We start from the raw sequence: 14,611 nt of genomic DNA on the forward strand, positions 1-14,611 counted from the left end.
TTTCGCCCCCATCGGAATGCGGTCGCCGTGGCCGGGATTCGATCCCGCGACCTCGTGCTCAGCAGCCCAACACCATAGCCACTGAGCAACCACGGCGGGTATTCGAATATATATATATATATATATATATATATATATATAGTTCATAGAATAGAAGCACATAAGAACAATAGCAGGACTTTACTGACATTTCGGCCATGGGACCGGTCTTCGTCGCGTTGACGACGGCTGGTCCCGCGGCCGAAAAGTCAGTATATATATATCCGGCGAGAAACCGATGACCCTCGCGAAACTGCGGGGTGTCTGGCAAAGAAGGTTTCGCCTTAATAGCGAAACAGAACGTGTGACGTAACTGTCGTTAATAAATATACGTATAGCCCTTAAACAATTTTTTTTCTAAGGTGCTGAACGACTCTGGTATATCTGATACACAGACCTTTAATGAAATAGCGCATGATATCCAACGGTTTCTTTATTTCAGAGGCTTCCGGCTCACTGCGGCGTCGTCGGCAACGACTATGCGGACAGGGCTGCCCAATCTGCCCACGAAGACACCCAGACGCTTACAATACCTTCGGCGAGCTTGGATGCTGCCAGGAACTTCGTCTGGTTGCCCGCAAAAAAGGGACAAGATTCCTGGAGTTCCCCGACTGTCTCCAATTCCCGACTGCGTAAGCTGGACACCTTGTTACGGCTTCTAGTACCATCTAGCGTTTACCGCTGCGAAGCAACGTTGCCGTACCGCTTGTAGCTGGGAGTGACGTTTACGAGTGCCTACTCCTACCGTACTCAAATGGCCAATAAGCCTCACGTGCGACTCCTGAGCGTGCGAGGGAACCGCTAAGCACCTGTTGTGTACTTGTACTCGCTACGACCTCCAACGCTTCTCTCTCCTGACAACTTCAAAACGGATGGATTCGAGACCAGTTCCCGAGTCAAAGATACCCGTTACACTCTCTGCATGCACCTCTCCACACCATTCTTCTCTCGACAAGGATAGTACACCACCGACGTCTGACAGTGCGCATTCACCTGAACTGGTGCTGGCATTTTGGCATAACTTGTGAACAGTGCATAAAAAAATAAACGTTGCATTACATTAAAGTTCTGACCTGTGCGGTGCATAACGAATTCATGACATTACACGTTGCATAACATTAAAATAAAGACAATTGTACGCACTGCGTTACGTTACATATAGAATTTGATTAACCGCCTCCCAATAGCTTCGCTTCGCATAGAGGCACTTCGCAAAGGGCCTCGAGCGGGCAGACACACGGCAATTTTTCGTGTATTTGCGGGCTACTTTCATGCTTGAAGCACGTATTTAGCAACAGAGAGCTGTTTCGGGAGTTTTTCATGTTGCTCTACAATTTCCTCATTTACACTTTTCATCTCATTATAATAATTGAGAAGCTGATGAATGAATTAAAGCTAATTATGTAATTAGGCGGAATGCAAATAAGTACGGTCAGTACACACAGTTGGGCCAGTTGATTTGACATGACGATGGTGTAAATGAGCTTAAAAAACGAGGACGATAGGTGAACACGAGACACAAAGCTCAACTTTCAATTTGTTTATTCCAACGTCGGGTCGTCCCTTTTATACGCTCACACACGTGACACCTGGTGAGCGCGCTGCACTCATTACACGTCCGAAAACTGTAGTTCCTTTCTGTTAAGGTCAGGCACGTCAATCGTATATAAACGACGGCCCGACGTTCGAATAAACAACTTGAAAGTTGCACTATGTGTGTCTCGTCTTCACCTATCGTCCTCCTTTTTTAAGCGCATTACACGATCGACAAATAAATAACCTGAGTATCTCCAAAGGACGGAAAACAAAATGACCTCGGTTCTGTCCAGCTACGTGGCGTTTGCATATTTTTAAGGTTTGGTTCAAGTTACGTGGAACAGCCTATATGCATAGTACCTGACAGAGATATAGTGAAGTGGTGAATGGCGCGTATGTCACTGAAGAGAATTCCCATAATGTGTTAATGCACGAATAAGCTTCTCGAAAGGAGTTTCAAGTATATTCAGGTCCTATCAAGGTTAAGACTCATCTAGGGTTCTTGTATGTATTTTTTTCAATTTTTGACATTTGTCCCAACGAGTCCAATTGAAAGACCAATTGGATCCATTTGTCCCAATGTGCTTATTTATTTTTTCTGGGAGGGCTTGAACTAAGTAGGCTCGTTGGTCATCTAATAGTCACGCAGTATCACTTCTAAAGAGAAACTTCCTTTGCTTCTTTCCCCGCATTAAGTTGGTTGCCATCTTGCATGATGGGCCAGTTCCGGAGATGGTTCAATCATACCTAAGCCGAGCGCAGATGCGAGCTCCAACACAAACAAAATGGGGTCGAAGACTGCGCCGAGTGTGAAGGAGGCGTGGAAGGCGCGTCGAACGGAGCAAAAACAACGTTTCCCGCAGAAGACTTTGCTTAATTCGATTCGCACACCCCGCGAAATCCGCATAATTTTTTAACACGACAAAGAAGGTCAAAAACAAAGGGAGCTACACAACAGATACAGCTCAGCAAACATATCAAACTGATGTCTTTAAATATACTCTAGAACCTCGTATTTACACAGCGGCCGTAAACTTATAAACTTTACTGGAGGCTTGCTGATGCTCATACAGTAGACTTAGGTGAAGCCTCCTTCCAATTTCTTGGGTAATATATATGATATGGATGGACCGATATGTCACCACTGCATCTCAATTGGACGAGCATTGCACACGGCAAGTGGTCTTTGCTTTCATGTGCCTTTCGCTTTGTTAACAATACAAAAAAGATAATCGTATTTAACGTATATAATATAAAATAAAAGTGTATTTTTTATTTTCTTTGTTTTACTTGGCTTCATACGATTGTTCATAAAAATCAAGCCTCTCCATTGTACCAGGTGTGTTCTTTTTTAGCTGCACCAAAATTTTAAAGATTGCTTAAGGCAGGTAATACAATTCTAACCATTGAGCTAAATTCTCGTTGAGGAGGCCACTGCTTCTACGAGAAATGAAAATGCTTATTTGAATACATAACAGAATTACAATAATTAACCCCCCCCCTCAATTAATTACTTTACAGCACATATTTAGCTTTACAAGTTGTAAACGGCGAGTTGCAAGACGTATCCACTTGGAATGAATTCTCAGAACTATAGAAGTTTCGCGATATCCTTTATAGGGTCCGATGAAATGCATTGGCATTCCAGTAACTTTTGGGCTTCAATGCATAAAACAGCATTTTCTTTAAAAGGTCAGGGGAACAACAGTGCATTTTTGCCTCAACTTTGACGGCTCATACCTCGAACCTGATGTCATCCTCAGAATTCGTCCCAAGTCGATACACCTCGCAAACTCACTAGCTGCAATTCGTAGATTGAAATATGTGCCGTGAATTAATTATTTGAAATTTTAATTAGTGTGGTATTAATGATTCAATTAAGCATTTTGATTTCTCGTAGACGTAATGGCTTCCTCATAGAGTAATTTAGATCATGGATTAGAATTATATTATCTGCTACAGGTAATGCCTTTAAAAATTCGGGGCAGCTAAGAAAAAAACACCTTATATGTGTAATAATATATTTCATTTTGTCACGTTGTAAAGCAATGACATGGTGAAAGTGAGCGGCCGGTGCGAACACGGACCCATTAGTCGTTCCAAGTTTCCGAGAGATGGCGCACCATGGCCTCAATTCATGAAGAACGACTGTGGAATATGGAAGCAAGTAAATGGACTGGGAGAGTGTTGATGTAACTGTACAGGAAAAACATTGGTTCAGAGCGGGAGAAAAGAACTAGGAAGCTTACCAGTAAGTATGCGGCCTGTAGGGTGGGCAACACAGCAACAAAGAACGTCAAGCGGAAAGTAAGAGAGGCTGAAATCATCTCATGGGTGTCGGCAATGCAAAAGAAACCTGCCATGAGTAACTACTTAAGAGGAAAAAACGAAATCGGGAAAGAAACAATTTATGATAGCTCAAAGGGAAGCTCATTACTTTTCGAAGTAACATCGGGATGCCTTAGAACACGCACCTATAAAGCGAGATATAATAAGGAAGAAGAAACATGTGCTTGCTGCGGTAAAGCTGGGGAAACGATGGAGCATGTTTTATTAGAATGTGAAGACGTCTGCCCAGCGGTCGATTTAGGTACCACTGGCCTCCTTGAAGCCCTTGGGTTCAGCGAGAGCAGGGGAAAATTAAACATGTGCGCAATAGTGGTTAGTAAGCGGCGATTGGAAGATAGGTGGAAGAAAATTAGGGAAACGACAAAAAACGGAGACGTACAAACGCAAACTTCGCAATAGGAGGTCAGAAATTTTGGTTGTGGGAGTTCATAGTGTCTTCCTTTTCTTTCTTTTTTTTTTTCTTTTTTAGCCTAGGTAGCTCATTAGGCAGTATAATAGAAAAAGCTTGGTGACGCAACCCACCGTCCCGTTCCAAAGGGGACGCTCATAACATCCATCCATCCCATCATAAAACCCATCAATCTCCAAAAGTAGCGCCAACCACTTCCCTCCTCCTCCGCTCCACTCCCGCGCTCGGCGCGGCCTCGACAGTGGCGCCGCCTATGCTGGCCCTGCCGTTGCAGACGACGGCTAACGTGCTACTGGAGGAAATCCGTGGAAAAGTTTGTTCGAGCCCTGCGGAGCAGTTTTTGAGGCGAAATTTTGCTTCTTCAGTCAGTAAACTGGCCTTAATGTCATGTTGAAATTGCGCAAAAAAATAGAGAAAAAGACTATTATTTAAGACGTAAAGCACCCGCACGTTGAGAGTTCGTGTTGCTGAAACACGACGCATACACACGGTGTGCTCAAACACGCGCGTAATTACCTGTTTCAGGTTTTGACTGTATGAAAGTATGTCTACATGGTTTCGTAGGCTCATTTACGTACCTGCAGTATACTTTTGTTCGGCCGGCGCGTGATAGATTCCAACTGTCTGGGGCCAGCAACGCCTAGCAACAGGGCCGCTTCTAAATTAGAAATTTAATTATGGAGTTTTACGTGCGGAAACCACTTTCCGATTATGCGACTATGAGGCACGCTGTAGGGTACTCCGGAAATTCGGACCACCTGGGGTTCTTTAACGTGCACCTAAATCTAAGTACCACAGGTGTTTTCGCATTTCGCCATTTAAATGTGGCCGCTGTGGCCGGGATTCGATCCCGCGATCTCATGCTTTGTAGCCCAACAACCTATAGCCACTAAGCAACTAGGGTGAGTGGTGCTGCTTCTGCTTCGCTCCTTATGTGTGTAGCTCATGAACGGGTTTAGGCGGCCATGAGCAACGTGTTCACACGTAGACAGTATTCCTAATTTGAACAACGTATCAGAACATGAAATCTTTATTTAATGATTTATTACAACGCAAGTGGTTGAAATTTGATAGCAAGAACGAACTTGTTGGGACAACTGGACAGAGGTTCCGAAAATAATTATCCCCCCTCCCCCTCATTAGCACCAGTAACGCTTTTCTTGAAGTGCTCATTTTATATCTGTATACTACATGCGTCTGTATTCTTTTGCGTTGTAAGCAGTGTTGATTTAACTGTAACACTCAAGGCACACAAGACAGAGAAGAAAGAAATGATTCTTCGGTTTCACGTGCCAGAACCACGATCTGATTATAGGCACGCCGTAATGGGTGACTCCGAATTAATTTTGACCAGCTGGGGTTCTTTAAAGCGCTCCCAATGGACGGGACAGTGGCGTCTTTGCATATCGCCGGCATCGAAATGTGGCCGCCGCGACCGCGATTCCATCCCGCGACCTCCCGCGATCAATCCGTCTGCGCGTACTTTCGTCGCACTGGGCCAGCAATGGCGGCCGGAGCACGCTGGAAAGAAAATAATATACAAAGGCGCGACGCGTGCTTCCACGTTACACGAATTGCCAAATGGAGGAGCGGAGGAGGCTGGGGCGACAGGAGGCGTGGAGGAGGAAACGCCGGGGAGAGCGGGGTGGCGGAAAGATCTAAGAATGGCGCTACTTATAGAAAACTGAGGGGTTTTAACAAATCAGCCAACCGCGCCGTATGTGCCAGCCCCTGCATTGGAGACGGCCAAGTCGAGCTCTGCCTACAGCCAACCCGACATCGACCCTCACGAGTAGCAGCATACGAGGCTACCTAGCGAGTCGAAGCGAATGTCAAAACGTCGTAATGTCTTGCTACCACGTGACAGCATACTATGTCGGGATGTCATGACGCGGTATCCTCCTGAGAAACGATATCGAAAGTGCCTGTAGAAAAGCTATTATGATAAATTATTTACGGGATCTCCGAAGCTTGTCACTATTTTTTCTAGCATTTAGTAGTACAGTGGCCTTCGCTTAACGCAAAAAAAAATAAAAAAAAATGAGGAGCCATTCCACTCTGTAGAGGTGGATGACCAGCGAAGCTCTAGCAGATCATACAGGGTTAGACAAGAGTAGATGTATTTATTGTCATCATTTGGTAACGGCAGTGACAATAGCTTTGCATAATGCAAAGAAGGGGTAAGGCGTGCAGACACGGACACAAGAGAAGTGGACAATACGAACGCCGACTATCAACTTAATGATGCACTGAGGCGAAAAAAGAAAGAAGACACAAAATTCATCTGCGCATGCTCTGGAATGGTAGCACCACGTGTCAATCGGGTACACGTACCGGTCTACGTGAGAGATAGCTGTTAAGGCAATTGATCTTTTCCTTATGTAAGGTAATCGAAAGCTGACTCACGCACTCACTTCCACCATTACTGATATGCCATGCCTCGACCATAAGACGCGTATCTTCATTCCTATGCCTGTACAATATCGCGCATTCATATAACTCAGGCGTGCCGTTACAATCTTGGCAGTCTTGGCAATGTAAGGAAAGATTATAAGACAATCCACTGGTTAACGACCTTTTATGTTCCATTAGCCTCTGATTGATACAACGCCCCGTTTGCCCTATACGTAGAAATGGTCACAGCTAAAGGAAACTTTATTTACCACATCCAAACGACGATCAGTAAAATGGTTGTTCTTGCTGTGCTTCACTGGACAAATATCTGTTCTTTTTTTGCCTTTCACCTGCTCCTTTTTTCTCTGCCCGCCAGCGCATATCTTACCTAGCCTATTGGGAGCAGTAAAAACAACATTAACACCATATATACTTGTAACGTTTTTAAGACAGTTCATACTGAATGAATGTAAGGAATAGCTACTACTCTTTTCTTGCTATTACTGTTTTCTGTAATCACGTCTGTCCCCCTCGAAATCGACTTCTTTAGGAGTTCAGCCACAGTGGCCACTGGTATACGATAGGATAACCTGCTTCTAATATGTGCCGGACCTGTGCCTTAAAACTTGCTCTCATTTTGTGCATGCACGATCTGGTGAGAGAAGACTTAAGGCCCGACATGGCAATTCCATTTTTTACTACTTTGGAATGCTTGGATTGAAAGTTTAACAATGGCTTCGAGGATCTAGGGGAGTACTGCCAACACACGTGATTTTGTTCGAAAACCAAGGAAATGACTAGAAACTGTATTACGCGTCTCTGAGGAATTTCTTTGGTAAACTTTAATCCTCCTCCATTCAGTTTAAATTGCTCACTTACTGAGCTAGCAGCAGAACTTAATAGAGGAGGATTAAAGCTTACCAAGGAAAAGGAGGAAATGGGGCACTGAGGTTACTCCTTTAGGGGCGGAACTGATCTGCCACAACCATTCCTCTCCTTATCCGGTAAGTGCGAGGGTATGAACTGTTGCTCTCCATGCGGTTACTCCTTCGAGGACTAACAGTTGCCCTTTTCCGATGCTCCTCAAGGGAGTAACGATCATTCTTTCCTATGCTCCGCAAAGGTGGAATTAATGAAATTAGGCATTTATACCCCGATAAAAAATTTCTGAGCTAAAAACAAGTGCCTGAAAGAAGCATTCGAACTCACGTCCTCTCGCGCACAAGTGAGGTACTCTAACCACTTCCCCACGGCAGGTCGCTTGACGGTACAGGATATTGAGACAGGGTTAAGCATCGGAACGCAGGTGCGTCAATATAAAAGCGATCTGGCATTTTGTGTATGCTATGCGGGGAGAGTCTAACGTTGAGTGTATACTTGCAACCATAAGCGACTGCGAAAAGAAAGCTGCCCGAGTATTCTTAGGGTGATTTAGACTGAGGTTCTACGCGATGTATACGTGCCCCGTATGAGCTACACATCGCTTCAGTTAAGTTCGCAATCACCTTGGAACGGAAGGAACTTAGGTGCTATTGACCAAGAAAATCTAGCAGTGTATCAATAGACAGTTTTACTACTGTGCCATGACGATACGTACGCAGCACGCACGTGCATTGCGGAACGTAGGAGCGCGCGTCGCGTTAGGGCTTTTAGTTTGCGAAATGCCTACGTACGTAAGCGGGCGAGCGTGGACGCCGGGCGCGTCGGAGCGCATTGGCCGCGTCCGCCAGTACGCCGAACCGTCGGTCGAACTAGACGCTCTTGATCTCGCTAACGTGACGTAGCGTGTGGGCGCGTTCCCGCTTCGTCGAACTATATTTAAGAGGCTCTACTTTTAATACGGATGAAATACACGAATCGTATCGAGAAAAATAAAAACCGAGTACTTGCTTTCTGAGGCTGGCACGGTCATTTGCGACGAACTGCGCCAAAAGCAGGTCGAGCATTTCGTGCAAACAGCACACAGTGAACACTTTCTCAAAAACAAAGTTCCTATTTTTGCTATGCGTTCCCACCATGCAGGATCCGGGAATGGCTTCTGCGCGTTAACTTCACGCAGCAAAGACAAATCGTAGGCCTTTGAAAAGTACAGCCTTCCGCTGGTCGCCTTTGACGCTGCCATTTTGTGAAAATCTTTTGACTCGCGCTCTCCCGAAAAAACGAGAACCACGAGAGCAGCACGCAAGGCTCCCTGCGTATACGCGCACGCAAGAATCGGATGCGTGCGTACGCAGCGGCCGCGTACGCATCACGTACCGTAACTTTTATATGCAGATGAGGGAGGTATGAGGTACTTTTACTAGCACAAATGTGAATAATGCCCACCATTCGCAATAGAGACGCGTAAACCCGCAAAAGAGAATTGAAATGAGGTGTATCTCACACGTATGCCTGTGAGATACACCTCTCCTTTACTTGGCAAACAAGAAACCACATCAAATGGACTCCCGCATGAAAGAAGCAAAGGAAGAACACTGCCAAGAACAAGTAAACAAGCGAAAGTGTAAAATAAAGATTTCTAGTAGCGCTTTTTTATTTAGCTCTGGAAGAATTATAGATAAATATATATTTGGGGAACAATCACAGTTCTTTTGGATCCCCCGTTTAATGCTCTACCAAATGGCAAAACCGACTCGCGTTATTATTTGGGAAGTTGCGTAATGATGCGTGGTCAGCAGTCCCGTATACAACCGCGTAGAGCGCAGGACGCTGCGGTTCTAGACATACAGCGCGCGCCGCAGAAGGTTAGAAAAACACCCACATTAGCACAGCAGAGAAGTGGCTACGTCAGGCGGCTCGACTGATAACTGTAGAAGCGTCATTCAAAACACGCGGAATTATCCACTTCCGGCGGCGTTTTCTCTACTTCCTTTTTTAATAAAGAGATGTTGATCGATAAATATTTTCACAAACAACGATGACGTTTGTTAATTTTCGCTTTTCCTTCCTGTTTGGCTGTTGGCCTTGGCACTCTCCCTTAGTAGATCGCTTACTTTCTCAACACCTCGCGACTCTTGTTTCCAGTTGTCAATTTTTCACGAAAAGTGCTGTACAACTAGGGAAAAGCCAGATGAGGTAACGGGCTACATTCATATTGCTTATGGGTTTAACGGTTTTGCAGGGTCTCATGATGGACGCTGTTTCCCATTATTTCATTTTCCACTTTATCTAACCCATATCGCGGGTATATGGTTCCGACGATCTGCCAGCGTCGCGGCGAGCCGTCACTCGAGGAAATAATGAAGCAAAAGGAAAAGCTAAACGCAACTGGCGTTTTCTCCGGCCGCAACTCGTTCCACGAGCATGTATACAGACCAGCTGACTACGAACCGAATCCCTTTCCCGATCAGCATAGCCTTAGCCGCTTTTGCGCCATTAAACCCCCTTTCCTGGTTCCTGGATCAGTCTAAACAAAGAAGATTGAACTAACGAAGCAATAGCGATGCGCGTGATCGTTGTAAATAGATGGTGACAACTGAACTCATCTCGAGTTAATCGCTCAGGCACTGAATCGATGAGAAAACAGGCCTTCACACCCTAGGAGATGCCGATAACTACCGTCATCCAAAAGTAGTGAAAAAATTCACAGCCATTCCACTCTGTGAGGACGGAATGACAGCGAAAACTGACGACAGTCAAAGCTCTCGAGCGAAAAGCAAAGTGCTTCGCCTCCGCCGCGGGTCGGCGCGAAGATATATTGCAACACCAGGCCGACTTAAGCACTCCCCATACGTGGACCAATCCCGACGGTGGTGCAATGCCGGGCCGACCCGCGGCGGAAGTGAGACAGGCATTAAGCACTCCATATGCGGGCCCATCCCGAAGATACCGAAGGACGCGTTAGAGGTTCTCAAGGCCACAGGTGTATGTGGCATTGAGCTTCGACCCTTTCTGCACTATCACCAGGATCGGCCCACATGATGATTTTTTCTGTTGACGGACGCAGAAAAAACTACGGAAGGTTAGTCATACACAGCTTTCGCTTTAAAAGGCAGCAAAATGTTGACCGCCTAATAGATTGATTCGTCGGCGCTTTAGGAATGTGTGAGAAGAGTGGTGGCGTGGACGGGGAGGGAAGGGGGGGGGGGAGGGGTATGTCGCTCAATTTCGGGGGCAGGATTCCAGAACTCACATTTGATGCTCGCATCATTGTGTTCTTTGTGTGAGAGTCACTGGAGTCCGGGGACATCTGAATCTATCTATCTATCTATCTATCTATCTATCTATCTATCTATCTATCTATCTATCTATCTATCTATCTATCTATCTATCTATCTATCTATCTATCTATCTATCTATCTATCTATCTATCTATCTATCTATCTATCTATCTATCTATCTATCTATCTATCTATCTATCTATCTATCTATCTATCTATCTATCTATCTATCTATCTATCTATCTATCTATCTATCTATCTATCTATCTATCTATCTATCTATCTATCTATCTATCTATCTATCTATCTATCTATCTATCTATCTATCTATCTATCTATCTATCTATCTATCTATCTATCTATCTATCTATCTATCTATCTATCTATCTATCTATCTATCTATCTATCTATCTATCTATCTATCTATCTATCTATCTATCTATCTATCTATCTATCTATCTATCTATCTATCTATCTATCTATCTATCTATCTATCTATCTATCTATCTATCTATCTATCTATCTATCTATCTATCTATCTATCTATCTATCTATCTATCTATCTATCTATCTATCTATCTATCTATCTATCTATCTATCTATCTATCTATCTATCTATCTATCTATCTATCTATCTATCTATCTATCTATCTATCTATCTATCTATCTATCTATCTATCTATCTATCTATCTATCTATCTATCTATCTATCTATCTATCTATCTATCTATCTATCTATCTATCTATCTATCTATCTATCTATCTATCTATCTATCTATCTATCTATCTATCTATCTATCTATCTATCTATCTATCTATCTATCTATCTATCTATCTATCTATCTATCTATCTATCTATCTATCTATCTATCTATCTATCTATCTATCTATCTATCTATCTATCTATCTATCTATCTATCTATCTATCTATCTATCTATCTATCATATTCGCACTTGCCTTTTGAGCGTTTAGCACCATCGGAGGCGGACTGCGGTGGAACGGTGCGATATCATAGGCGGGATATTACGACCGATTCGACGATTGTGATTGGCCGCGATACAGTCATCAGATTCCCTAGTCTAGTCGCCTAGGGTAGACGACGGCATTAAAAGCGGAGACCTTTCGTGCAGTGGTAGGTGCTGACGTGCCCTGGGGTGAACTCAGACATTTGTATGCTCCTGCATGAAGTGGGCTTCCGTATCTGGAGCCAGTGTAACTGATGTAAAATAAACCCTTCTTCCTTCATTCCTACTACCGGACGTACTTGTCAATGGATTCCTGGCCCAAACGCCACCTAGAGCCGCAACACGCTGTTTGAGCTGCCGTCAGGTCCTTTTAGAAGCCTCTTCGATGGACTGCAAGCTTAAGGCTAAGAGGTTGATACTGTCAGGAAACATTATGTTACATAGGTTTGTTATACAAACATACAAGTTTCCTTGAATGTCGGTAAGCAGCTGCTCATGTGATCCGGGCCCACCTAGACAATTCGGCCGGAAAGAAAAAAAGAGTCAATGCCGCTGAGCCTTTATAGCCGCTGTAATTTCGCGCCAAGTTCCCCAGTGGCGTAAAACTTTCTCAGCTAAGTGGCCCATGCCCAGCGAGGCGGGCAAACCGACGAAAGCGGTGGCGAGTAAAGACTCTTTATCGCGGAAGTCCTTGCCGGTTACGTAAGAGCAAAGGTTACGGGAGCACGCTCACGGATGACGAAACGTATACGATATGGGACGGCAGCGGCTAAGGAGCTGTGCCAGGAGAGGAGCGGGCGAGGGCGGGGGGATAGGCTACGAGGCGCACAGGGCGCGCACCCGATGCAACCACAGGCATGGCACGGCGGCTGGATAAAAACACACTGTGCTTTTAACGCGCCATACCGAAGTGCGCTACGCCGAAGAACCTCTGTTGCACGATGGCCTCCGAGATCAGACAGCGCTGCGTCGCCCGATCTCGGATATAATGGTTGCAGAAAGTTAAATGCATTATCTCCACGCGACGAGGCTGTGACGCCATGTGCGACTCACAACTATTAGTTGTAACGGCGCCGAAAACTAGCGGTGTGCGGGGGAGTTGAGCGAGCATTCACGTTTTTCGCGAGGCCATATGCATGCAATTTAAGTGGCACAAAAGAGCGGCCAGGAGCTCTTAATGTGGTTCAGTGGTTCTTTCGGAAAACTCTTACGCATGTGCGTGGACAGATCGCACCAGTTTGCAGATATTACGCTTAGCCTATACGGCGTTTACTCGAGCATGCATGGCTCGGTATAGGTGAAGCACAACGTTATTTAATGAGACGAACACACTGAACAAGCGTCAGGCGATTATGACCCTTCACGTTTAGATAGATCTCGCGGCCGCTGACATCCGACCTTGAGCTGTGACAATCGGCACATGCGCTTTTGCCGCAAGTGCCCCGAAATAATGGTTCGTCATTGTGCAGTTCTCACTGAAGGAGTAGATCGGGACCAGAGTCATGACAAAACATATTTAGTAACCTTCATTAGGCGCCAATGTTAGGCGTTACACTACACATTCACGGTTGGGTATTTTCGAATCTAATACGGGTATTTTAGAGAAATGACTACCGAATATGGACTCGAATATCGAATATTATATCAGTTTTAAAGCAACAAGAATTATGAAGTGCGCGCGGAGTCCGTCTGATAAAAAAAAATAAACGAGGCTTTACACACCGACACATGCTTTTATTATCATCTATACTTATGCAAGTTCGGACAACTGAGGGGCTTGTAAATGATGGACACCTGCTTCCTATTATCCAGGGCACATGGCAATGACAGTAATGGAACAACGGAACAGCCTTTTACCATATGCACGTATACAGTGTGGCGTTCCTTGAAGGAGAGAAGTGCGATACTATGTAACACCTCACATTGCTTTAAAAGAATGAAAAGGCAGTGAGACTGGCCAAATGAGAAATCGGAATGCACTCGCATATAGACTGCCTAAAAGCGGGCCTTTCTTATTGAATGAGTGGGAATGGCTGAGCGGAACTGACGTACCCCGTGCGTCATTTCGCTCCGGCACTGATGGCCCCTTGTGCAACAAGCGCAGGTATACTTCGGCTGAATCGTTCGGAACAGTCCTTACATGCATCGTTCTGGCTCCCTCGGTACTCCAATTGATGTGAATATTCGATAATAAACGAATATTGAATAACTTCGAATGGTCATTTCTCCAATGGAACATCGGGGACTATTCGATTCGAAATTTCGAATATTCGCGGTCTATTTTTATGTAAATGAAAAGAAATTGCGATACAACCGATACTCTTAGTATGCGCAAGAATTCTTGGCTTCTGGCAAGCGCACAGACGTGATTCCTTACCGAAAAAAAATGCGTAAAAAGGGAGCGAATCATATATGTACGTGTGGTGGACCTAGAAGCTGGATTTGGCGCAGAGTACAAGGTCAAGAAAGCTGATCGAGCCACATCCAGACGGATTAGGCGTGTGTTGTGTTTTCTTTTGCGTGTCAGCAACATGCGCGTGCAACTCTGCGCAGGCCCGGCAAACAAGCTCAATACCTACGTTCTTCAAGCGCAGATCCAAAAGTTCTCCCATGCCCACGTTCTTCCCTCAATCCAGACGTTCTCCTAAAGCAGCGTCGGAGGCTCTCGCGCGGCGAGGAGGAAACCATGCGGCAACTCGCGGTGCAGGCACTCGTCACAGTTACTGCGTTGTCCGACGCTTCGACAAAAATATCACTC

The sequence above is a fragment of the Dermacentor andersoni genome, chromosome 1 (assembly GCF_023375885.2).
Source record: "Dermacentor andersoni chromosome 1, qqDerAnde1_hic_scaffold, whole genome shotgun sequence".
In the NCBI taxonomy this organism is placed as follows: domain Eukaryota; kingdom Metazoa; phylum Arthropoda; class Arachnida; order Ixodida; family Ixodidae; genus Dermacentor; species Dermacentor andersoni.